Below are 26,295 nucleotides of genomic sequence, written 5' to 3'. Positions count from 1 at the left end.
AGTTTTGAAGGATGGCCCCAAACATTGTCTCTTACTCCACCTATCTGCCCTTCATGGCCTTCCACACTGGAAAGCTGGACTGTGATGCTATTTATCTACTTTTCCTGACTGCTTCAAAAGTGGAAGGGGAGCTATAGCTATGCACGCTGTCTTAAGAAAGGTGCTCAGCAGTGAGCATGCATTACCTCTGAGGAAAAGTCCTCTCCTTCCCCTCCCTAGCTCCCCTGCAGTTATTAACTGCTGTTTTTTCAAAGATCAGGTTTTATACAAATGAGGGCAAATCTGTATAACCCTGATGCTGTCACAGGTCACAAACCTAAAATGAGGCAACAATCCAGGTACCAAAACAGCTCGCTCCAGCTTTGAGTGCTTCTGCTACAGAGCTAGGGGAAGCCAGATGTGCACACAGGTACCAACCGTCCATGTCCAGTCTCCTGAACATGCCCAGAGGAATGTCTCTCGCCAAGCTTCAAGCAATAGGTGCAGCGCAGAGCAAGGTGGAAAGCCTTAAGCACAGCTCTCCCTGCAGGGTGTTTCAGTGAGGTGAGACCACAGAAAACAGACAAGGGTCCTGCTTGACAAGAAAGGCACTGGTTGAAAAGATTTGTACCTGTCCCATGTGTTCCCGTCTTGTTTGAGGTACCTTTGCATTCAGCAATGGACTGACTGCATCCCCTGCACAAATGCAGACCAGCTTCTTAAAAGCTGTATGTGACTGTGGGCTGTTCCTGTCCCTCTTCAGGGAATTTATCAGCCCAGTGATGGAAATAAGGTGGAGGAAAATTGCTACTTAAATTCTTTATCAGAGAAGAAAGTTCTTGCAGCCTGATGGTGTTTACAGACAGCAGTATTTGGTTAAAAAAACACAGGAAACTCCCCAACGGAGAAGAGCAGTGCTGCAAAAGGCAGAAGCAGAGGGACTGCCCAAGTTGTAACATTTCAAAGCACATCCACGTGAATCTCAGAAAAAAAGACCTCCCTGAGAAGTGGGATTTTCCTGCCCCAACGAAGACAGCATACCACAACTCAGGAAACCACTAACTTCATTCTCAAATAGTGCTGGATGGACACAGCACATTTTTGGAAGAACTACAGCATTCCCTCTCCATGCAGGCAAGCCTGACTGCACAATTGCTCCTTATCGTGCCTCTCACCTGCTCCAAAGCCTTCTGGGATGCAACAAGGAAATCAGGGGTAACATGCTGGAAACAGAAAATTGCCAACTCCTAGAAATTACTAATCCCTTCAAATGCTGAAGGAATATCCTTTGTCAAAGCTGTGGTCTGTGAAGTTGGCACAGCTCATACTGAAGAGAAATACCATCGTCACTGGCACGAAAGCATGAAGCAGCAGCCTGTGCTGATGAGATGCTTGGTCTGGGTTTTCTTCACAGGTCCTTCTACCACCTCCATCAGTCTAAAGAGCCTGGGGAAAACAGGAAGACACAAGCAGCCGGGTCAACAGTGGCCTGAGCCAGAGGCTCAGGGAGGAGGGAAGTTGCTCATCGACAGTAATTAACAGCCGCTTGCTATTTACTGGGAGGAAAAACTTCTCTTAGAGCACTGTGCATCTCCCCACAGAGCTCTAACGGAAATTTAGCAAGTGAGGCACCAACTCGGGGCTGCACAAACTTTTGCGATCCCTGCAGACAGCAGGCGTCAGCTGCTAACGCTTTGCTGAGCCCCGCCACTGCCCGGTGCCGCTCAGCACCAAGCCCCACGCTGGTGCACGCAGGAGAGGCCCCAAGAGGTGCAGGGCAGTGTCTGCATCCAGATAACATTGTTTAAGCACAGGGCTGCATCTCTGTTTTCACATATTAATTAATAGCTCATATTCTTGAGGACTGGGGCAAACTTGCAGCGCAGACGTTTTGAGATGGGAGCACCGAGAAAACAAACACAGGTATGAGGCATGCCTGACCCACACTTAAATCGGCATTTGCAGCTTTATTGTCATTTTCGCCCATCTGCGATGTTCGGTGCATTGTCTTCCCCAGCCTGAGGAAGGACGCTGACGCATGGCACAGCCTACCCACTTGTCACCCTCAAACAAAGAGGAAGCTTGCAAGCGCGAGATCAATAACTGGAAGACACAACGGCAGTTTGTCCCCGACGCCGGGCAGTTAATCCTGATGTACGATCCCCCTGTGAATTTAAAACACTAGATACATATTGTCTCTGGCCATGATTACACATCTAACAACTCACGCTCTGGTAGATTAAAAGAGTTTGTTTTGTGGTCACAAAACACTACAAAAAATAAAAAGCGTCCAAGAAAAAAATACAAGGAGGCTCAAAACTTAAAAATTACGCTATGCACTAAGAAATAAGTGGCTTCTAAGTTATGGCTTAAGAGTGCAATACAACAACAGAACAATATTAGAAAGCTTTCATTTAAAAAAAAATCGTATTTGTACAACACTTTCTTATTTCACAGAATCGGTCATGTGCAATTATTTGTCAGTATTAGTTTATAAAGGCAGATGCCAATTTAAAAACAAGAAAACCATTCTAAGTGCAGCATGAAGTTAAATATAACATGAATGCAAATTTCATGGCTCAACTAGAACACTTTACAAATACTGAATATTGATTTTATTTCTGTACAATCCTTGATCCTGAGATGTGTAGACTGGAATCAGTGCTAACATCAGCATTCTGATATGCTAAATGAATTCACTCTGTTATTTCTATATTTCAAAATGGATTTTATGTTTAAGTTCAGAAGCATGGCAAAGACAGTGCAATCCTGAACTTAAGACCACTGCAACACGTGTTCTTAATTCCACTGGTTCACACTCGCTTACCTATGAAAAAATTAACAATCCATTTACACAGATTCTCACTGAGGTCCAGTTTAAAGTTTCTGGGAGGGAATCTAAATTGGTGAAGATTGTCACAAATTAAAAATAAGAAAAAAGTAGCAAAGGAAAAGCTATGAAGATAAGAGGACTGAGGACACTAAAACATATATATTAAAAATACACCTTTCCGAGTATAATTTACATCTTCTCACTCAGAATCATCAAAGCTAGTTCACAGGCAACTAAATAATTTAAATTTGTTTCTCGGATAACAGAAATTCAATTTAATATGCTCACAGCAACCAGTTCTGAGAATTGGAACAGAGCTCTGGAGGTCTCCAGAGCTCCTGAGGAGAGAGAAGAGTACTGCACTAGCACGGAGGACGTGCCTGCTGTACTAAAAGGCAGATGCCTTCAGAGCACTGTATGTTTAGTCATCTCTTTATCAAACCCTTAACTAATTAAACAATCCTCTTGTCAAAGAGGACAGTCATTGTTTGTGTGACCGATGCCCTGTAAACATAACGGGATAATCTGCCTTTCTCCTTTTTTTCTCCCTCAATTCTTCCAAACAGCTGGGGGATGCGCTGCCTGCTCTCTAGGAAGCCTCTGCTCATCTGTCATTCTCCTCTGCTCGCAGTGCGCTGCTGCCGCACGCAGCATCAGAAGCCAAGCTTCAGACAATAACGCCTCAGATGCAGCAACAATCAATCTGATACCGTGCCATTAACCAGTCCCCAGGCCTCTGAAGGGCCGAACGAACAATTAGCAGAGAAAAAGAAGCCATTCCTTGATAGAATCGACAATTAAAACTATATTGATCTACAAACTGCAAAAGATGCTAAAACGAAAGCATTTCCAGTGCCCTCTTTTGACTTCAGTACGAAGGAAGAAAGAGCTTGCAAATGACAAAGCTTTTATCGGGTGGCATTAGGCTTGTTCCTACATCTGCACAGCAACAGCAGCAAAAGCCACCGGCCACCCATTACAGGCTCAAGTCCCTCTTCCGAAGATGACCTCCAAGGCCAGGTATACACGGCACCGGCTGACTGCAGGGCAGCGTCCCCCCTCCAGCACACTTCTGAACAAGCACCTGGCATCTTTGGCATGCCTACAGAACTGAGCACGACTGCTACCTGTCACAGACGGCCTTCCTGAAAGCTTCTGGTTTCCTACTTAGAGCAGCCAAGACACTGTCAATAGGAAGTTTAGACTAGCCAGACATGACATCTTGAAGTCAAATGCAGCAGCCCGAAACCAAAACGAATTGCTCTGAACACAGGTAGATTTTGCTGAACCGTCCGTCCTTCGCAGGGGGAAGCCAAGACCACGCGGGGAGGAGGGCCGTCGTGCACGGCCCTGGGGACACAGCCAGGATACAGCCCCCTGTGGGCTCGCAGCCTGCGGTCGGTGCTCGACAGAGCCCGGCAGCAGGAGTTGGGTCCTGCACCTGCTGTCAGGCTGAGGAAACGCGATGCTTCCAGGAGGCAGCGGTATGGGAAGGACGAATTACATCCAAAAATGAAAACCTTTCAACGTCCATCAAAAGAAAGTTCTTGGTCCTCTGCAGGGCCATCGTTGTTTTGAACATCAGAAATACCCTATTGCCAAAATCTTTGCCGAACCGCAGGCAGGTGGAGGACGAAGAGGGAACACAAGAAGGATGATGTTCTTTCTTGGCCCACCAGCCCAGCTCCAGGACCACCAGCTTTGAGGAGAAATCCCCTCCAGCAAGCATCCAGTTGCCCACTGCAGGCAGCGCCCTGCTCCCAGCCAAGACAGGAGGCAGAAGCTGTCTCGCTCGGCTGTGGGGACGCTCAGGCAGGGCAGGGCGCACGCGGCACCGTGCAGCTCCCGCTGGGGTTCGGGTGCCTGCCCGGTGGGGTTCGGGTGCCTGCCCGTCTGCGCCTGGCCTGACCCACAGCTCTCGGCGGCCCCCGGGGGAACCAGCCTCCTCTAGGGAGGCAGAGCGGAGCCCCGTCCTTCGCTCAGCACGGAGCGAAACCCAGGAGAGCAGCACAATGGAAAGCCTGTTTCTCTTTGCGCTCATCTAGACCACAGCAGGAAAAAAAAAAAGGCAAAACTGTTCTATTTTTATTTTTAATCTACCACCAAGAGAGACATTATAGAGCCATGCTCAAATCCGTATGAGTTCCTCATCCCAATCCAAGTTAAACTCAGCAAGTGTAAAGAAGACATCCCAAATGAAATACATAACAGAAAAGCCAAAATGATGTTATCCTAGCAAAATTTCAAAAATGTACATATCTGTAACGAAACAACTGACAATATTGGCCTTACGGCTCTTTCTCCTGCTCTCTCCTGTTTCTGTTTTTTGTTTTCCTTCCCCCATGTTCCCTCCCCACCTCATCATTGCAGCCAAGTTTTAAACAATATACATGAAAATAGCAGCTTTCAATCTGTTCCTGGAGTAGCCAAGTTAATGAGGCCACATGGCATCCCAGGACTCTCTGGAGGGAAAGGTTCAAAATGCTTCTTAGTGCGGCCTGTGCTGCTCTAAAAAATGTCAAGCATTTTAAACTGGCTAGCATTCCAGTGTCATTCTCCTCTGCTCTCCAAGCAGAAGAGCATTCAGATTTCCAAATGCATATTGTGGAAAGAATGAAGCACTTCTGGAAAAACTGAAAGACCAATTTTCCTTTCTAAATTTAAAGATTTATAAATCCATGCAAATCTTTTTCAAAAAAAGAGAGTGCTTCTGCACGTTACACCACAGCAATCAAACAGTTGTTGTAGAAACAAGTACCTGTTTTTCCTGACCTACATTTCAGGTTGGCAGGAAATCAAAGTCCACGTCAAATTACAACAGATTTTGAACAGACTTGCATGCATCCTCCAATCTCAGCTATTAAATCTGTTTGGGCCCAGCGAGTTCATTTTTGTAAGAAAGAAGGTCCCACTTTTTAAAATTACACATGCTCGGTGTTACGTAAATGCAAATAGGTAGTCTTTTTGTTGTAACACCGAAAGGGAGAATTGGTTTTCCATAGAATTTGGTTCAGCTAGAGACTTTTTCCTCTCCTTGAACTGCTATATTTTATCTCCTATATTTATCATAAAAACCATGTGGTAACCACAAAAAGAAAACGAGTCTAGCTTTGTCCCGAAGGCCTCAGTATGAAAAGCCTCCCTGGTTCACAGAGGCCTGTGTGGGTCCTGGGTGTACATAAACAAACAGCAACCAACAAAAGGTGTTTTTTCAGCAAAGTCCACCCACAGCCAGCGAGCAGGACACAGTCACAGCATCAGTCGAATGGGAACGCTCTCACCTGCTTCCCTCCTGACCCCACCGGCCCGAGGCGATGTGAGAGCAGACGGGCTGTGGTCCCAGCTCCCCGCGACACGCGCACGGCTGTGCTGCCCCGGCCTGTGAGCTGGCCTGGGAGACAGCAGGGCCGCACAGGTTAACGGCGCCACCAGAACGTGCCACCGGCAGGGATTCTGCACCACCGAACTGCTTCTCCCAACTCTTACCGCTGCGCTCCCAGGAAGCGGGACTGCTGATAGACTCCAGGCTGCAGCCCGCTCCTCTCCCGTGGGATTTCCACCTCTGCAACAGGAAAGTCTGCTGATCCCAGCAGAAATGGAGTGCTGCAATAGAGGGACAGGATGGAGAAGAGCTCGTGTTTGTGAGGACTGAGCTCAGAGAGCACAGCACCACAGTCAGCTTTGGAAAGAAAACCCATCTATTACGCTGGAGATTTCCCCCCGGAATGCTCTATGTAACATGCAGAAAGAAGTGCACTCCCCATCTTCACCTCTGCAAGTTTTATTTGCACGTGAACAATCCACTGTGCTTTTGCTACTATCTGGTTTACCATAAGTTTGCGAAAACTGCATGTGAAGGAAACATATTAAGTTTCCTTTCTTTTCATGCCCACTTTCAGATCTCCGTAGTTTCACAATGTCCATATTTCACTAAAATTAAAATTGCGGCATTGCAAAACACATCCGAGACAGAAAGTTTCAATTAAGTCTTCTTTTTAAAATGTTTTTCACAATCACGACAAATTCTTGAAAAATATATCTTCTTCAGGCCAAGTGTGTTCAAATACACTGTGTGTGCAAACCCCAGTGAGCAGACTTCCCACCTATGCAAATTCATGTGAATCCAAACATACTTTCACACACATATGCTAACAGATGGATTTTTCTAGTGCAATCTATACTAACCAGACCAAGCCCAAAAACCTCGTGGTACCCCACTGAATTCCAATCTCAGACCGACATAAAGTATAAGGAGCCAGACATCCATTAGCAGGAACCTAAACAGCACTCCGCTTTGGGAACTGCTGTTTTTGCTTATGTTTTTGATTTATGCCTCAGAACTGCAAAACTAATGAGATTCTAATGAAAAGTAGGACATTATTCATTTGTTTCCCCCCCAGGAGGTTAAGCATATTTTCAACAAGCATGCTGCTGATTAAAACAAGAGGTGATGGTTTTAAGAATCTGGAACATAAACCTGTTCCCAAATGAGCATATTCTAAAACAATACTCTGGTTTCTGTAGTTTACAATTTCAGAAGCCTTCACTGCCCTTAGCTAAGTGATTTTGTTCAAATACATACATATATATATATATATATGTATATACACACACACTTGCCACAGCTACATGAAGAATAAACGTCTAACCTGTGTACCAAGTGATTGCACTGAGATCTTAATAAAATACAAAAAGGACAAACCTTTGGTTATTTTGCTTCTTCCATGCCCCAAAGAAGTCACTCTTGAGAAACAAGAAGAAGAAACAAGAAGTCACAATTGAGAAACTAAATATAGTCAGGTGCACAGAACATTAGTCTATCTATACAGCTCTCATAGAAAAAGCTGTAAGTCCAACCTAGTATATTAGGCACAAAATTATTATCCATTTAAAAGTGCACCCCCTAAATATCAGCATTAGACGGACTACCTCAAAAACAACTGTATTAATACACAGGCCTGCAGAACGATGGTTATGTTTCATATCTATAAAACTTTCTACAGTAGTTGCTATTCAGTCATAGACTTAACATGTTCTAGTCTCTAGTGTATCCCACATAATTTGTATGTATCCAAGAGTGCTTTACATTGCCTTTTTTCACATTCAGTATATTTCAGACAGTACAGTACTCCTAAGATCTATTGTGTAACATCTAGAAAGACTCTGATCTGAAACTCAGTCCCTCAATACAATAGGGTCACTGAGAAATGAAACACTAAACCAGAGCTTTTAAATAGGCATTTAAATTAGGAAATTAGTTCTATAAACATAAAACATTTGAAGTGCCCATTTGTTATGGATAACGCAGTAGGGCCGCCAATTACAAAAGTCATGGACTCCAAATCGGCAGCATTTGCTTTCCAACATTACATCAAAATCCTGACTCTACCATGCTGGAATTTAACTCCTCAAGACACAAAACAGAAATACAGCAACTACAAGTTACAGAGGAACAATTTTAATAGTTTATTCATTAAAGCACACTCAGTTACTGCCTTATGGCTACATCGCACAATCCAAATTTAAAAGATTTTGATTGCAAAAAGCATCTTCTCTAGTGTTTAGGTTTGCCCAACTTCTTCCTTCTTTGCCTATATACTAAAAGATAAGATACTAACAGCATATTTTTCCTTCAAGCATTTCACCCCAGTCAAGAAAATCACCAGGTGGCTTTGGGGAAACATAGGATTCAATCCACTGAATCTAAACTACCCCTTTCTTCTAAATGCAATAAACAATTCAGTAAGTGATCCCGCAGCATTCAGAAGATGAATGTCCTACAAAAAGCACAAGAAAGATAAGTTGTTCCACCCAACTGAACAAACATTTCCTCACAGTCACGCCCTCCTCACATAAAAGCAGGAATCTTTCTAAACTCATGCTGAACAATTCTAGTGGAAGGTCACAAACAATAACAATGGATAATTAAAACAATAATCAAGCTTAGTAAGACAAAAATTAAAAGTAAATAGCTCATCAGCTGGTTTTTTGTTGCTGTTGTTGTTGTTTTTTTTTTTCAAGCTGACCAAGCCTCAGTAAGAACATGTTTTGGACAGAAAAGAATTTGAAATTAAAAGATTACAACAAGATGCTATTCATCCAAGAAGCTCTCTCCACTTTGAGTACTGTGGGATTCACTACAGAGCAAAGGGATTTTGTGGAACAAAGGAAAACAGAATGTAACAGACATGCTGAAGAGGTATTTGTGAATAATACATTCTTACGCTGCTAGGTGATTATCCATCCCCAAATCCAGCAGAAAATAAAAAAAATGAATACCAATAAGGAAATCTGGTTTTGCAATTGCTTTAAGAGCCTTAAATTAACCACCCTAATGCAGTTTTTTTAAAGTACATTATGCCTGAAAAAAAAAATCCTACCTGTTACATTTACAAAGTTTTTTAAATTACATATAGCAGCTACAGCATGCTGTGAATCCAACACACCTGCAATATGCTCACACAAAGGGATGAAAGTAATTGTGACCTATCAAACTATACCCATTGCCACATATTCTGAAAACATACAGTTCTCTTCAAAGCTTGCATCTGTTCATTCTTTTGTTCTTATAAAAAATGCTTAATTTGAAACAAAAGAAACACAACATAAAACAGTCTAATAAATACTTATGTTATCTGTGGCACAGTAATTACAGGGCTATGTTAACTGTAATTCCAGTGGCAATATCAAAAGTGAGACGGAAGCATTCAAAACAATTTCAGCCTACGAGTGAGACACCAGCATCAATGCTCAGCTTCTTCCTGCCTCAGAAACCAGCACTGGATTCTCCCGGGAGAGCTAAACTCCCACAGGAACTCAGGAGGAAACATCCTGATTTAAAGCCTTCCGTTTGGTTCCACTGATCTTTAGACAGTCAGAGACAAGTCAGACAGCTGCTCCAGGTCTCTCCCACCTCCCCGAGGAGGAACTTGCAGGCTGACACAGCTCCAGCTCTGCTAAGCAGCCAGCCCTGCAGCTCACCCCACTGGCCGTGCATCACCAACGCTGCCCTCAGCACATGAAACTTTCAGTGCTCCTGCCCTGAAGATGCAGGAATGGGAGTGGTGTCAGGACCACCATTAGCATAAAAACATAAAGTTGGATAATTTATCTAAACAATACAGATAGTGTGTTAATTTGGAGTTTTCTATGAGGGACGAAATTAGATCAAGAACAAGTACTGCTCTGCAAAACGCCTCCTTCCCCTGCATCGCCACCTTCTGAACAGAGCGTGATGAACAAAACCAGACAGCAGTACTGAGACTGGAAGCCATGAGAGCAGAGCGTACCAAGAAGTGCTTGCTGTCTTTATTTTGCAGATGGGAAACTGAAACACAGAGGGAGACAAAATAATTTCGCTACTATGAGGAACACACCTTGAGATCTCAGGAACTACCGTGGTCAAGTTAAGTGCTTTAAAAAAAAAAAAAAAAGAAAGAAAGAAACCCAAGTGGTACTGTTACAGCTACGTTACTCTAGGTTCGTCATCAAGAATTCTTTTATTATATCACCCTTATTAAACTAAAAATATATATATATTAGATTTAAGGCAGAGAAAAACATCTTAGGTAAAACAGCAGAAGGGATTTTGTGGCATTTAAATAACCTCCTCTCTCCAATGACCATGTTCCACAGGTTATAAATTACACACCTGGCTCTTTCCTCATCACTTCTCTTCCCACTACCCCACAAAATCCTTACCCCTTGCCATTCCACAAGTCCCATCTCCTTCTTCTGTCAGAGATAATTTAATTGATACTCTGAACTATTGTTCTCAATCCTGCTTAGCTGCAGGACAGCTACTTCTGTACGAGACCTCTACGGAAGAAATAAAAATAGAACTTCAGGCTTTGCAGGAATGCAATTTTTCCTGCAATACACAGCGCGGCTCCCTCTGCACCCTCCGCTAGGGTAACGAGTGAGGCAGCGCTTGACAGACACGCGCTTTCTTAGCTACACACTCCAGAGCACATCCATCTTCAACACTGTGAAAGGCAACAGTTCTTTGGAAAAAAACACCACGTTGGTATGTGGTCATGTAATTAAAGACCGTCATAATTCACACCCACATTGTGGTAGGTTGGAGTTGTGCAGGCATCCTTAGTTCTGGCATTTCCTCATTTTAGGCTACTTGCGTTTGAAATCTAAGTGATGTTTTTATCGTACCACATCATAAATTAATTGTGCAGAAAAAGAAATATCTTTGGAAAATAAGTCCTCAGAAGGAAAACCCAGCTAGATCCCCTGCAAGAATTAAGCCACAATCCTGGCTCCTCAGACACACCCCAGGCCTGAGACAGGAACGCATCTGAACACGATTGAGCACATAAGCACTCTGACTGTGTTTAAAATTAAGCACATGATAAAGCACCACATGCTTTGACAAATCAACGCTACAGAGAAAATACAGGGGGCTGAGATCAAAGAGAAGAAATGGGAAAGCGAATGGATTCAGAAAGGACTCAGGCTGACAAGGCCACACATTCACACCACTGGGCTTGAACACAATCTTCTCTTTTATTCTTACACTAGACAAATGAAGAATAATATTGACGCCACGAGCAACGGCAAGGAGATAACGGCATTGTTCTCCCTGCCGACGACGCATGCCTCCGCGTGGGTGTAGGATGGGTTAGTCGCTATGGAGCCGGATCAAAAGCGGTTGTTAAGGGAACAAGCAGGAAAGGTGGAACAATGGCCGAGATAAGAAGCATCCCCACCAAAGCGCGACCAGACCTCGAGGTTTAGAGCTGCGAGGAGACAAGACCTGGGCCCCCACCCGAGTGACACGGTCGCTTGGCCAAGGCCGAGCAGACGGAGGCCAAAGGAAGCGCGGCGGGCCTGGAGGAGCTGGGGCAGGGCGAGGAGGTGGCAGGGCGGCCAGGGACCGGCTGGCTGCACGGGGCCGCGGAGCGAGCGGCCTCCTGAAGCAGGATGAAGGGGAAGGTGCGAACAAGAGCTCTCACACAGACCTTTGCCAGTCTTTGCCGCATGCTGCGTGGGAGCAAGCTCCAGAGCAGCAGGCACTACCCACGGCTCCAGGACAGGCAAAACACGAGACACAGAAGGAGCTTGTTAAAGCCTTCTCACTAATCAAGATTTTTAAAAGCAGCCAACTTCTCGGTCGCAAGATCCTGTCCAGCGACCTTCACCCCAAAGCTCCCTCTTTCTAGGAATTAACGTCAAATTATTTGCCTGCCCTTGCTGCACAAAACCGCTCGATTCTCACAGGCAGCCCCGTACAGAGGGTGCACTCAGCAGCGTATCATCTGCTCCTGCAATTCATAAGCTACAAATTGAAGAAACACACCAGGAGCTAAAATGAGTTTCCGAGAATGAAAACAGCTGGTAAAGAAACAAAAGCCAAATATTCTCCTGGCTGCTGGCTGCATTTTTTTTTTAATTTAGCTTAAAATGAAATGAAAAAAATCTGCTTGGAACCCAAATAGTCTCTAGCTGAAAATGTGGTGTCTAGCCTGAAAAACAGAGGCTTCTGGACACAATGCCAACAAGCACAGGATTCCCATGGACCTGGTGTTTCTCAAGCCCTTAATGTGGTTCAACTTAGGCAAGTGGTTTTAGGATTCCCAGTTTAAAATCTACGACGCACATCTGCAATTCATTTTCGTTTCTTATTTTATTTCTTACTTCTTCAACCAACTCCAAATCATTTTACGAGTTTTTGCAATCCGGTACTAATCAGTTACTCATGCTGCAGGAGTCCCCGCTTCCTAAGAAGGGCTCCCTTTGCACAAGAAGCCAAACCGTGCATTTCATCAGCTGCATTTCGCCAGAAACAACAGTAACTACCTGATAAAATAAGAATGCTTGGCAATGCTAAGCACATGATTCCAAGACATGAAAAACTTATACCCTAATATACAGCATAATTTTCTGTTTCTTTCTTCTTCTATCAGATTCACCACTTTAAACCAAAGACAACTCCTCTACCAAAAGGACTAATATAATTGCCTGTTTCTGAGAGATTTGACAGGTGGCTTCAGGTTTAAGAATAAGACTTAGAAGAAATTTTCATGTAGCTGTAATGGAGGAATTCCTGTATGAGAAATGCTAGTGGGTTAAAACTTTAAATGGAAGTGTGAAAAAATTTTAACAGTCAATAACTGCCCTCAGAACATCTAATATGTTAGATGAAATGTTGAGAAGACACACCAAGTAGGGCAGTTATTCCCAGAAGCAATTTTGACTTGGTAAGAAATGCTAACGCATGATACAGACTGTCTTTTTACTTCATCGCTCCCATTTAAAATACAGCTTATCTGAAGAAAAGACTCCATCTTCCCTTGTGCTGTGCACAACACCAGCACTGAGGTTCACTACACACAATAGAGGAACCCAGTCAGTGGAGAACAATACATTTTTCAGGGGTCCAGTTAGCCTGCCAGCACTCATTCTATAACAAGCCTCCAGTTCCCTGTCATTTCCATAAACTGAGTTGGTGAAGCACAGACCTGAACATAATAAAGAGATTAGATTGGTTTTGCTCATAAGTGTTCTCCCACTGGTGGTGGATGCAAATGAAACTTTGCTGGGTTTACTACGTACCCTGGTACCACCAATTAGAGGACCCAAGCGTGAAAGGGAATGGACAAGGCTGCACTTCTGCTTGAAAATCTCAACTGCTCCTCTTCCCAGAGTGCTCTCAAGGTAAGGTTTGTACAAAGCTGAAAGATGAAGAACAATGGACTCAAGTTCAACAAGGTAAATTCTAGCTTAATAATGGGGGTGTGGGATTCACAGGAGTAATAAAAGCACTGGAACAGGCACCCAGAGAGGTTGTGGTATCTCCATCCTTACAGATACAGGAGGGACAAGGCCCAAAGAAACCTGACATAATTGAAGTAGGTCCTGCCCTGAGAAGATGAGGCATGGGTAATCTCCAAAGGTAGTAATCTCCTATCTAAAGTAATCTAAAGTAAATCTAAATCTCCTATCTAAAGTAATCTAAAGTAATCTCCTATCTAAAGCATGTCATTATTCTATGATCTTAGTTCATGACTCCTGATCTTAGTTCATGACTCCTCCTATTTAACATATGGGGGTGCTGGACAGGCAGGACGCAGTATTATCAGCACACAGACAACACCTGGTAGCTCATCTCCATTTGTCCAGCTCGGACAAAGAAACCATTGGCTGAGCCATAGTTAAGGGAAGGTAGCAAAACGCCAGCTATGTGAGACAAAGAGGATAATTGCAGGTTTAAAGATAGAGAAGAGATGTTGGTGAAGGTTGCCCCAACACCCCTCACGGCAGACTGAGTTTCCACTGGTCAACTCAAAAAGTGCTTATAAACCTCCCAGATGGAGGTTAGTCACCCACCCTGGCTCAGAGTGATCCTGTACCAGCAGACTCACAGAAATCCTTCTTCGCATAGCACTGGGCAAGTAGTTGCCAGACAGTCTCTCTTCTTTGCCTGGCCTCTTTTCAAGTGTGTTAAAGCTACTCTGGGCAAACTGGCTATGTAAAACACAACCAAACCTTTTTTTTCGTTGACTGGAAGAAGATAAACATTCAGCACATTTGAAAAAATAAAGGTGGCAACTAAAAATACACCTCCTGCTGAGATACCAGCATGCAGCCATCTGTACCTAGGTTCAGATTATGCAATTTCTTTTTTTTTTTACAGATCTGCCCTGCCACTGACAAAATACAGGTTATATACAGGATGTCCAAAGATAACACAAATGGCACTACCTCATTTATTGAATGGGACACATCACTGCAAGATTTTAGCACAAGCACTTGGAGAATTACAGTGGCAACAGACTAAACTTTAAAAACAGAGTTCAGCTTACAGTTAGGCTTGCCTTTCTGACAGACTGCTGACTCCTCTCTCCCTCAGTGCATTGCTACATCCAACACAAACCAGATTCCTATTATAATAAAGCATCGTGGAAGGACACTCACAAAGATCATGAATATCGTGCATGTGCACATGGTACGCGTGTGCATGTATGGACACACACAGTCCTTGCTTGAAATAACCCCACAGTCTGTGACTTCTAAGGTGTGATGCAGTGTTCGCCAACACTCAGGAGTGGGCAAAGAAAATTACTTCTGGTAAAAGGGGGCTACAAAGTTTGTGGCTTTGATTTATTTGCTTCCTGAGCCACAAGAACAAAACATGATTATTTAATGCTATAATCTTATTTTGCAACTGTGACTCTAGTAACACTTCAAGTACTACTGTTTGTAAGCCCTGTAGGTTTTAGGCTCATCCATGCTGTTCGGAATGCCCCTCAAAGGTGAAGCACGAGGAGCTGTATTCTTCACCAGAATACCTGCTTCAGGTGTTCCCAGGAAATCATCTCACTGTGTCTCCAGTTGCTCATTCCTGCAGCCACATCAAGTGGTCAACTCTGAAATCTCTGCCAAGGAGTTTTCTCTTAATTATCCAAATGTTAGGTCCCACTGAAACGTGAAGACACTAAGGCTACATTGGCATCATTCTAAAGGTTTGGACAAAATGATAAACATAGCCATCACCAGTGTGGCACTAAAGGATTCTCTAAGGACCCTGCAGTATAAAATAATGACAATAGTAATCATCGCGGTATTGAATATAAGTACTTCAATGATGGCGTTATTCCCAAGAAGAGAGAGATCAATTTTAAGACAGAACGTATGTTAGTCAAACAAGGGTAAGTCAACAGGAAAAAAAGAGCATTTTTCTTTCATATTTACATGATCTTCAAAAGCAACATGGGTTACAACTAATCAAGCTTTTTTGCAAATAGACATCTCCCAGTTTCAAATTACAGGCAGCCAGAAAACAAGTTTGCCATCTAATGCACTGTTTTTTTCTATATCATGCCTTTAAAATCATTAATAGATTGTAATCTGCTGTAAGTGGGTTTGAATACATTTTTCTGAGACTTCTAAATTGACTTAGACTTTTTAAAATCTTTACAATGACTTCTTTTATAATCTAAAGTTACTGTCCAAAAGTGACATCTCCGAATGCCAAATGCATCAAGAATGGTTAACTGACATACCGCATGCTATAAAGAAAAGTATAAGCAAGAAGCGGGGAGACCCACAAACGCATGGTCATGTCCTGTCACATGAGAGCATACATGTATGGCATTACTCTGACAAACAAAAGTGTTACAGCCCTCTTGAAGAGCTGCTGAGATTATACCCAAGACCATGAGAAAGATGCAACCTCTACTGTCTGGAGTCATCATTGACTCCACTGTCTTCAAATGCAAGAAGGCTCAGTCTAAGATTTCAACATAAATGGTTAGTGTTTTCAGGGCAGAAGCAGTTTTAATCAGATTTAAATATTCACATTTTCCAGCATACTCATCACCACATCAGAAACTTTAGATACTCAAATTATCCATGATTCTGTATGCATTTCACCAGAGAAGGAACATCAGCTGGAGGGGATGCAGTCTGATGGGAAGCAGCCACAGCCCTGCTGGCTACAGAGCACAAGACATGTGGAGCCCCCATCTCAAACCTGGGGACAATCGATGTGGTCACAGTCACAGGGCCAGGCTGAGGACTGTTGGATTTCTGCACTCTGGTGTGGGCGAGGTGCTCAGCGCACTGCAGGACCCTGGCCATTGCTCATTTTCCAGAATGAGAAATACCCAGAGCCTTCAGCTTCCCACCAGGGCCTGTCAGTCATGGGCAAGGCCATTTTAAATCCCACTTACTGTGTATCCCACTTACTTTTGTGGGATACCACAAAATCCTGCCAGGCAGGGCTCTAAGTGGGTGCTTTAGAAGATGGAAACCAAGCATTAAGCATTAACACCTCATTCCACAGCAGATCTCACTGGGTGGAAGAAGCTACTTTGGGGGCTCCACCCCACAGCAGAGGGTCATGGCAGGACAGCACTCCCACCTCCTGACTGCCCGCTCCTCCCGGGCTGGAGGATCCTCCGCCGCAGTGCAGGCCCCTCCTTCGCCCACAGCCTCGGCGAGGGCTGGTGGAGATCAGATCAGATCTCTCACACACCAGCTCTCATCTTGCTTTGTCTGCAAGAGGAAGCCAAGGCCCTTCAGCCCTCTGTTTGAACACTCCTGCTGGCCCAGCTTCAGGAAAGGGGGCCTGGCAGGGGGAAGGCTGACACAGAGCAGCAGTAGGTGGAACATAGGACACCTCTGTGGTGTATTCAGCATAAATCAACGTGCAGTAATGTTGATACAACAATATTTTAGAACCACTGCACCACTGAGCTGTTGGGGCCCTCTTCACCATTACACAGAAACCCACAGAATTTGGACAGAGCAACAAGCAGGCTTCTTACCAGATGAAGAATGCCGCTGTCAAATGCTGGTTTGGGTAGAAAGCAACCCGACTAACAACAATTCTGTTTTTGCCTTTCTGAGTTTCTATTAAAGAGAAAGCTACTATAATTAAGGAACCTTTGGAAAGAAAAAAACAAAATCAGTCTGAAGCTCCCATTTCCCTTGCACAGCTCACATGACAGGTACAACTTAACTAGTGCATCTATTATTGCTTTGCTGGCTTCCTAATGACACATCTGGCTTTGATGAGGAGATTTGTCAGCCCAGCTGGTAGATAAAAGATTCCTTTCCTTAGGGCTGAACTTCTGATTGCCTCTTTCAAGCTTCAAAAGAGACCAAATGATGATTTAGATGCGGTCCTATCAGACAAAACAGAGCAGGCAGGAGCTCGCGCTGGTTGTTCACGAAGTAGGATTGTTGCGAGAGCAGAGCATGCAGTTCTTGCTAACTGTCCTGGGAATGGCAACGCTGTGGCTGGAGGACAAACTTCTCCCCATTATCTACCCAGCTCCAGCACAGCATAACAATTAGCTGATAACTCTTCTCAGCTCCCAGGATTTGGAAGGACAGGCATTGAAGAAACATTCTTCCAATTTCCTGTTTGAATAATGCAATCCTCACTGTCTGGATCTCATCGTCAGAACATCATGCTGCACCCTGGCCAGCTTTACTATATCTTTCATGCTCAATGTTTACATTTTGCCTTTCACCCTCCACATGTTTTTTGTCTAGAGCTCTTGAAGGTAAGACATGAGCTTCAGCTATTGCACAATGAAATCTCTCCACAGAACTTTAATATTCTTCTCCAGAGAGCTGGGTAGATAGCACCCTCCCCTACCATCCTTGATAATCTGCAAATTCTGATGAATCCATGTTTAACCAAATTTTAAAAAGAATACACATATAATTGTTTGCTCTAGCTTCTTTAAATTTTCATGCTGGAAAAGGTTGGAAAATTCTTGGCAATGAGTTTGTACTTTATATATAAAATGTCACTTAATTTGCCTGACAACATTGCTGCAGTGGTACATTCTCAGTTAGTTGTGCTTGTGATGACAATAATGAATGCTATGAAAACATTTAGCTATACTAGGGAATCAGAGAACAGAGCTGGAAGAGCCCTTAAGAGTTCATCTAGTCTAGCTCTTATGCCTTAAGGCAGAATCAACTGTAGTTCGTCCATTTTCAGATACTTGTCTAATCCAGTCTTAAAGCCTTTCAAATTTGGAGACTTGACAACTCACCAAGGCACTAAATTCCAGTGTTTCATTATTTCTGTTCAAAATGCACAGGAAAAACAGCTTACTGCTCTTCCCATTTAGTAGAACACAGCTTTCCTCAAATGCAACATCCCAACCTGGGTACAATACTCCAAGTAGAGGTCTTACCATGACTCACTGGCATAACAAGATTATTTCACGTTTTAAAGACACCTGCACGGGTCTGTTCCCTCCATGCAGGACATTGAGAGCTACAGTAGATCACTGTGTAGACACAATCACAGAATCATAGAAACACAAGGTTGGAAAGGACCTATAATCTAGTCCAACTGTCTTCCTATCACCAATACTATCCACTAAGCTATTAAATCATATCTCGTAGCACCACGTCCAGGCACATCTTGAATGCTGTTGTTCAACTCAGCCTACAAAAATATGAAGAAATTTTGTTTAACGTTGCATCTATTACTATACCACTTAGGAAAATGCTTGTACTAAAGAAGTTGAATACAAAAACTGTTCCAAGGATCACGCAATCAATACCTACTTTATTTTAATTAAAAACAAAACAAAACAAAAAACATAAGGCAATGGAGTTTACACAACTGCTGCCTTGTCACTTGTCTCCCAGGCTGAACTCACTAGAATTCTTGCTTTAATGTTGAGCCTTTTACTTACCATAGCTGAACTACTCTTTTTAGGCCACTTCTCCAATCTTCCAAAGATTATTTACTTAGCGCACTGACACACTTTCAATAATTCCTCCCAAACTTAGTTTATCACCTTCCTCTCTACAGTAGATTTCTAGTTCTAGCATAATTGTACCTCACTGAAATTTCATGATTTTTATGTTCTAACCCAGAAACAATTACATATACATTTAATAAATACAAGGTGACAAAATATAATAATTCTATATACTGTTTGAATAGTGAAGTACACAGTCAATTATTACATTCTACCTGAAGCGATGTACACTTTCTAGCAGTTTATCTTAACTTTGATTATCTGTTTGAACAGATGTATTTTTAGAGTGCTAAGGAAGAAAGTGCAAGAGTTAAGAATTTTCAAGAGCAAATCAGATTTAGTTGGCAATTCAGAGTACTTCTGTCATCCTATGCGCTTTGCTAGCAATGGTGTGTTAAATTAATTTCTAGTGTACTTCAGAGCAAATGTTAGTGCAATTATTCTGCCTGCTAAAAGCTTCTCATGGTTCATGCCAAGTTTTGCCATGGTATTTTATCACATGACAGCATTTAGCAAGCTGCACATGATTAAATTCAATTATGTCAGTGAAGATGCAAAACAGCTCCACACAGCTGGCATCACACAGGTATGTGGGCAAAATTCACCAAAACAAAAACAATACGTAAAATAACTATAAGATTTTTCAGGACAGAGTTTGAACTAAAAAGCCATTCTCTCCAACAAACTAGTGGCAGAGTAGTATGCTAAATCGTGACTAAGAACCCACTTGATGTCAATGTCAATAAATGGGTAAGAACAGAAAAATCAAAGAAAAGTCAGGAAAAACGGAAACTGAAAGCCAGCATCAAACATGCTCCCAAAGGATAACCATGAGCAAAACAATCATTGTTACTCCCACCTTGCTTGCTGACCAGAATTAACAACAGCAAATAATCATTAATTATGCCTGTAAGGATTGCATCAGCAATCTCCAGAACAAAAGAAAAAATCTAACCAGTAGGGACATTTTAAAGAAATACAAAGTGCCTAAGCAACCTGGATTACATTTAAAGCAACAAAGTTGTAAGTACAGTTTTGGGAAACTGTGTTCTGTACTAGCTCAGGTCCCAACAAACTATGAGATCATGTCTCAGGAAGCCCACCTGTGGATACAGATACACTCTGCATTTGTATTAATAATGCTGTCAGAGGCAGAAGCTTCTACTGGTGTCTACCCCTGTGATAGCGATGGGGAAAATAAAACCAGCCAGGTTACTGAAAAATAAGAATAAAAAGCTTTAGCAACAGGCAAAGAATGAAATTATGTGGTGACTGATCCTTTCACTAATCCTTTGGTAAGAAGGACCACATACAACAAATGTAAAACTTGAAATTTAACTTCTGTTAACAATTAGATAGTCTGTGCTTGTTCATTTTTTGTTGCATATAACAAAAAACTTTGCATCTGACAAAGTGTGTAAACAATCTCAGAAGGCTGATTTTCATATTATCTAGCAAGACAGAATGAATTGTCAGTTTTCTATCGCATCAGGCCAGCATTATACCTACTCAGACATTATTTCAAATAAAAAAATCCTGAAAGCTTGGAGAAATATTCAGTAGACAAATTTCCAATGGCAAATTCAAATATTCTTTGAGACTTGTTTCTGCAGCAATAAGATGGTGTTATGTTATTGCCTTGATCAGCCTCAAAATCAATATGGAAATCTATTATAATTTTTCACATTTATAAATGCATACAAAAGTCAAACTAATACAACAGTTGTTGTATTGGCCTAGAGTAATAGATTACTTATGTGTTTCTAATAAACAAATAAAGTCCTTGGAAAATAGGCATGTAGCATCAGCAAAATGTTCGTGAATCTTTCATTCACTTGGCTTATTACAGACCTGTTTATTCATCGCCATTAATTCAGTCCTACTAACACTTATATGAACATCCAAGGGTAAATAAATGCTTCTCTGCATAGCATTCAATCTCCATTTCAAGAAAAAGCAAAGTTAACAAACCATTACCGTTAATCAACGGGATGTTGTCTTGCACTCCTTCTCCTCGGCACATCATGCAGGGTCCTTAGAGATGCACAGATTAAGAGATGAACAGATTAAACCAAGAAATTTGGGCAGTACGTGAAGGTATCAAGGTGATTTGACTACAGAAAGAATTGCTATGCTAATTAAGAAGAGGAAATAGTCAATTATCAATGGGAAAATTTTACTGCCAACCTAAAAAATCCCTGAGTTAAACCAGACAGCCAACCTTAGTTTCATAAATTAAGGCAAATTTTGTAGCTGAAAGTTTAAAAGTTTTTTGTTTTTGTTTTTAAATATATTACAGACAAATGGACAGAAAAATGTCCAAGGAATCTTCTTTGATACAGTCTGAGCTTCTAGATTGCCTCCCTCCTCCAGAAGAACCTATAACACTGGTGAACACATGCTCACACAGTTTCTTCCTAAACTCACATACAACTTGAGCTGAATGGACAAATAAAACCTCCAAAAGAACATAAAGCTCATTAGTACCAGCAGATATTGCCACACACATGCAGAAAGGGCAGAGGAAGGGGCTTGTCACAAGACTTGTGACAGGACGGGATCTCACACCAGGCCTGACAAGTGACAGTGCCCACTCACCGATAACCCACATCCCATTCCAAAGAAGGATGAGGATTCAAAGCAAACACTCATTCTAAACGAAAGGAAGTTGTGAAAAGGTGGTAAGCTGCTTGTCTCCTACAGTGTAGTTTTTGTGCTGCCTCTTTACCCCAACTGTAAGTACAAGACTGTAGAACACCGAGGTGAATGCATTTAGACCGCAGCTTAATATTAAAGAAAAAAAAAAATCTATTTCCAGATGCACAGCATGCTCACTAAACATTGCAATGCTGTGAAGCAGCTGTTCTCTAAGTGGCCTTCCTCTAAAGAGAACATTATGTTCTACTCTGCATGAGCTCAGAGAATCCAGGATTTTTGCCCCTGCTAAAAACCACATGCATGTAGACCCCTTCCAGGCTACGATGCTTAACGTATCCTGAAATGACTTCCAAGAGCATTCTTTGGAAATCCTTTGGTTAACATGAACGTTTCAGCCAGGAATGGACTTTTCTGGATCTTACTCACGGACTTTTACTAAAAACTATACCGACTCATTTTTCCAGCCTCTAGGAATATTGCATGCAACTGACTTTTTTTTTTTCTTTAAGAACCTCACTCCAGGATCATTATTAAAAACTATTTCCAGACTTGGGAATAATTGCACATATAATGCCTTTCCAAAAATACCAATATTAGATTATCACTGTGCCCAGTGAGTAAAAAAATGATAATCCTAGTAAAATAGTTACAAAAACATGCTTAGGAATATTACAGAAACTTTACAATGTTATTGAAATCCGATCACAACTTCATCTAAAAGTTACCCAGTTACTCCCAAATCGTACCATTTATTCTCACCAACCTACACAATTTTCATGTCAATTTTGGAATATTTACTCAAGCTCCAGCTCAGAATTTTACTGCCATGCACATGTCAACTTTCACTTGTTTGACAGAATAAGTATAGAACAAATTAGATGCATCCTACATGTGTACGACTGCAAATTGTCCCAGTCGTGCAGTAAATAGTATTATCTTGCAATCAAGCACAGGGTTTTAAAAATTGACAGTAAATATTGACAGTATTTGCAAAGTTTCAACACAACTTCTTCCACTGGGAACGAACAGTAGCTGTTATTACTGTTTTAAGAAAGAGAGGGTATGTGAAAGGCAAAAAAAAAAGAAAAGGATAACCTTTTTCTGTTTTGTATGGCATCTGCATTGGTAGTGATGTGACAACTACATGAGCCAAATTACAGAAAAAAAAAAAGTCGTTTTTAGGACCATCTTAAATGGAGATTAAGATTAGATTAAAATTGATATTAATTCCCTTTCTACCTTTATGGCCAAGCAGAAACAGAGTCAGGAATCAGCCTGATTTCCCCTTCACAACACCAAATCTAATTCCGACTACACGTAGACTAGTGGGAGTCACACAGCTTCGAATGAGAAGCCTTTCCTAAAGGCTGCATGTCATCAGTATTTGCGACTTCCACAGACAACACAAGTACTTGTAAGCAAGGGACAGGTAACATTGTCCTTGCACAGCTAGGATTCCTGCAAAGAAAACACCACATTAATAGTTTAGTTTACTCAAAACTCCTGTATTTACAGACTTGTCTGCCACTTAGAGCAAATGCTGCAAGTTAGTTCCTATGGCGATCAGCAGTGTCATTAATCTGACTGTAATCAGGATCATAGTCATCACAGTTCATCCTTTTAAAGAAATATTTTAACAACTGTGCTGTTGATAATCTGCAGTTATTTTTGTATCTGGTTCGGTTCATTAACTTGGGGAAAGACCCTCAAGGCCCATTTCTCATCTGCAAACCGGGAACAGCATCGCGTACCTTCCTTTGCCTGGCATTCTGGGGGTGCAGGGCACTGAGGAATACTGCTAGCGCCTCATCTTCTGAAGCACGCCCTGCCAGCACCTCCCACTGAGAACAATGGTACTTGCTGGCTGCTGAGAGCTTTTGAAAATCTGGCACTGAAACATTCAGGAACGTTGCATCACTCTTTTCGAATTGGAACTTCAAAGTCACTTACATGACACAGGCTTTGCATTTCCTTCCAAAAAATGTGTATTTTCACTGAGCAAGCCTGCATTAGCTCTCCTGTGAGTACAAACGCAGTGAGTACAAACCATTGGCAGCTTTCCTACACGTCAACCTATGCAAGGTGACCCCCAGAAGAGAAAAGAGCGCTAACCTCGTTCACTTGTGATCGTATGGACCTGTGCCTTTCCTCCCGTACAGAGAGCAAGTGCTGAGCAAGAGCTCCCAGGTGACGAGCACCCCCACCACACACTTTTCCAGTGAAGACACGGACTAAACTGACTTGTATTTCCATGGTTCTTTCAAGACATTTTACAGGATCAAAATTTTAGCTCCATAAAGTATCAAATGTAATGTCAGTTCATATCTGCCACACAGCTTACATAGATAATTTCAACCAACTGTTATCACTCATTAAGAAAAGTTACCTTACAAAGCAGAAATAAAATATACCAGTAAAAATAAACTAAACTGAAAGCAAAAATTATTTAGCTATTTAACCTTGTCGGCACAGTGGAAGAAATATTACATAGGCGGCTAAATATGGCACCATGTCTCAAGGCTCAGACAGAGGCATTCCTCTTGCTGAAAGCAATATTGTTTTAACTCATATGCTAAGAACAAAGACATATGCTTTGTCTTAGCATTCACTGGTTGTTTCTTGCCACACCTGTGGACACGAAACAGCCTAATGAGGACATACGAATAAAGGAGCTGCACATTCACCTTCTTCATTTTTCAACAGAAATCTACTGTTAGATGTCAGCTCAACAGAGGTCTTTCAACACTAGTATTATTACTTTTTTTAATCCTGAGATACTTTTAACATCAAATATGTGACACGACACTTATTTTCACAAAGGAAAATATTCTTGGTGTTAACAAGAGATTGGCATTAGAAAACGGATGCTAAGAAAAATGGAATATCGATAGCTTAACTCTCAGGTTTGCCACTGGCTTCAATAAATTTAGGACTCATTTTCTAAAGTGATGAGAAAACCACAGACAGGTTCACGATAAATAAACTTTAGCAGACTAGTCAGAAGGATTAACTTTGATTTTTCAAAAAATGCAAAATGTAGGTAACTACAAGAACTTTATACAAAAGCTTACAGCCAACATTTATTTAGATTCCTTTGGATAGATGCTGTTGTTTGGTTCCATTTTTCTGTTCATAATTCTGAACAACTGGTAAATGTGCTAAAGAAATTGTGCAGATTATCCTTATTCAAATGTTTTGGGAGAAGTCAATAAAACCAGAAAAACCCTGTGTAACCTCAAGCGTATGAAAAAAAAATAAACGAAGTTTGAGCAAAAAGTAAACTAAATGTACTTCAGAAAAATACCCGTAAATAAACAGATGAGAATAAACAAGAACACCCCAGTTCGTAAAGGCATCCAAGGGTTTTCCCAGAACACGACAATGTGCACGTGGGCTTCACAGAAATGTCTGCTCTGGTCTGCAGACGTGGAAGCATTTGAGAAGCAGGTCTTAACTGCCTGCTGGAGTTAACCGTCCTATGTGATAACGCATCTTCTGAAATGTTGGCATCTCCTTATCAGGGAAATACTGCTGCACAACGTACTTGAACCAACACTAACAGGGATCAGGAAACCCTTGAACATGGGATTAGGAGCCAAGGTTGAAGCAGCTTTAGAACAGCAACAGCACTGGGAGAGTTGATCTGAGAAGTGCAAGCCTCAAGAGTGGAAGGAATTGGCAAGTAATATCAGGAACTACACCAACATACAGGCAAGGCAGCAATGATATTAAGCAAGAGCAAAAGGTAGGCTGAGTATCTGGGAAAAAAATCTTGAAGAGTGAGAATCAATATAGGGAATTATTCCTAAGGGAAACAGTGGAAGCGCTTTTGCGTGGGTATTTTATGAGAGACTGGGCATACCACCAACAAATGTACTGCAGGAAAGAATCAGACAATGGCAAGGAAATGGATTAAACGTGTTACTAAGACAATTTCCAGATCCGATTTCTGTGAAGAGAAGACCATGACCTCACCACTGAATCTGTGGTGTTACCATTAAGCACTGTCCCATACAGGCCCCAAGCCCCTCACTGGAAGGGGTACGGTCTTGAGACAGACCACACCAAAGACCAAAGGGGATCTGGGAGTGCCTCTTCATTGTTATTTTATTTTTGTATTAATGATGGGTCAATTTATGGCCACAGATTTTGTAAGACAGAATTCACTAGGGATACTGAGGAGCAGAAAATTGAGACACAGAATAAAGCTTTTGGTGAAAACAAGAGGTCTGAACTTGATTAAAAGAAAAAAAAACACAACTCAGAGGAACAGAACATTTGAAGACACATATGGGGGAGAGTGACTCTCTTCCAAAGACAGATGGCAGCGATGGAAACACTGAAAATGGCTGGTTGGCCAAACTGCTTTTCTGTATTTGCCTCATGCTTTCCAGTTCACTCCAGTTCATTGAAGCACAGCAGAAGTGTCAGCAGCTTTTCCCTGCAGAGCGTTCCCACAACTGTAACAAGCACAGAGAAAATTTGAGCACCTATCTGCATCTGATCAGGTCACAGGCACTCCGTGTATCTACCATCGGCACTTTCAAATCAGAGCAGCTATTTCAGATGCTGCTG

The 26,295-nt window shown here is 42.1% G+C and overlaps 1 protein-coding gene across 22 annotated transcripts in view; it reads right to left on the bottom strand.

Annotated features, from left to right (window-relative positions):
- The window catches only part of EXD3 (exonuclease 3'-5' domain containing 3), a 297,604-nt gene that overhangs the window by 243,115 nt on the left and 28,194 nt on the right, over window positions 1-26,295 (bottom strand). For 4 of the 22 annotated variants that reach the window (XM_035564666.2, XM_035564668.2, XM_035564676.2 and 1 more), the window contains exons 1-2: window positions 7,515-7,533; window positions 6,299-6,415 (exon numbers count right to left, since the gene is read on the bottom strand). The exons of 14 other annotated variants lie outside the window; for them this stretch is intronic. The gene's annotated coding sequence lies outside the window, so the exon portion shown is untranslated. Of the gene's footprint in view, window positions 1-6,298; window positions 6,416-7,514; window positions 7,536-26,295 lie in introns of those variants that run through there. 4 more of the 22 variants (XM_035564660.2, XM_035564657.2, XM_035564671.2 and 1 more) reach the window with 2 other exon arrangements.

This window comes from Cygnus atratus, chromosome 19, assembly GCF_013377495.2.
Source record: "Cygnus atratus isolate AKBS03 ecotype Queensland, Australia chromosome 19, CAtr_DNAZoo_HiC_assembly, whole genome shotgun sequence".
NCBI classification, from domain to species: Eukaryota; Metazoa; Chordata; class Aves; order Anseriformes; family Anatidae; genus Cygnus; species Cygnus atratus.
The sequence above is the reverse complement of the archived record's forward strand: the minus strand, read 5'-3'. Positions and strand labels throughout refer to the sequence as shown.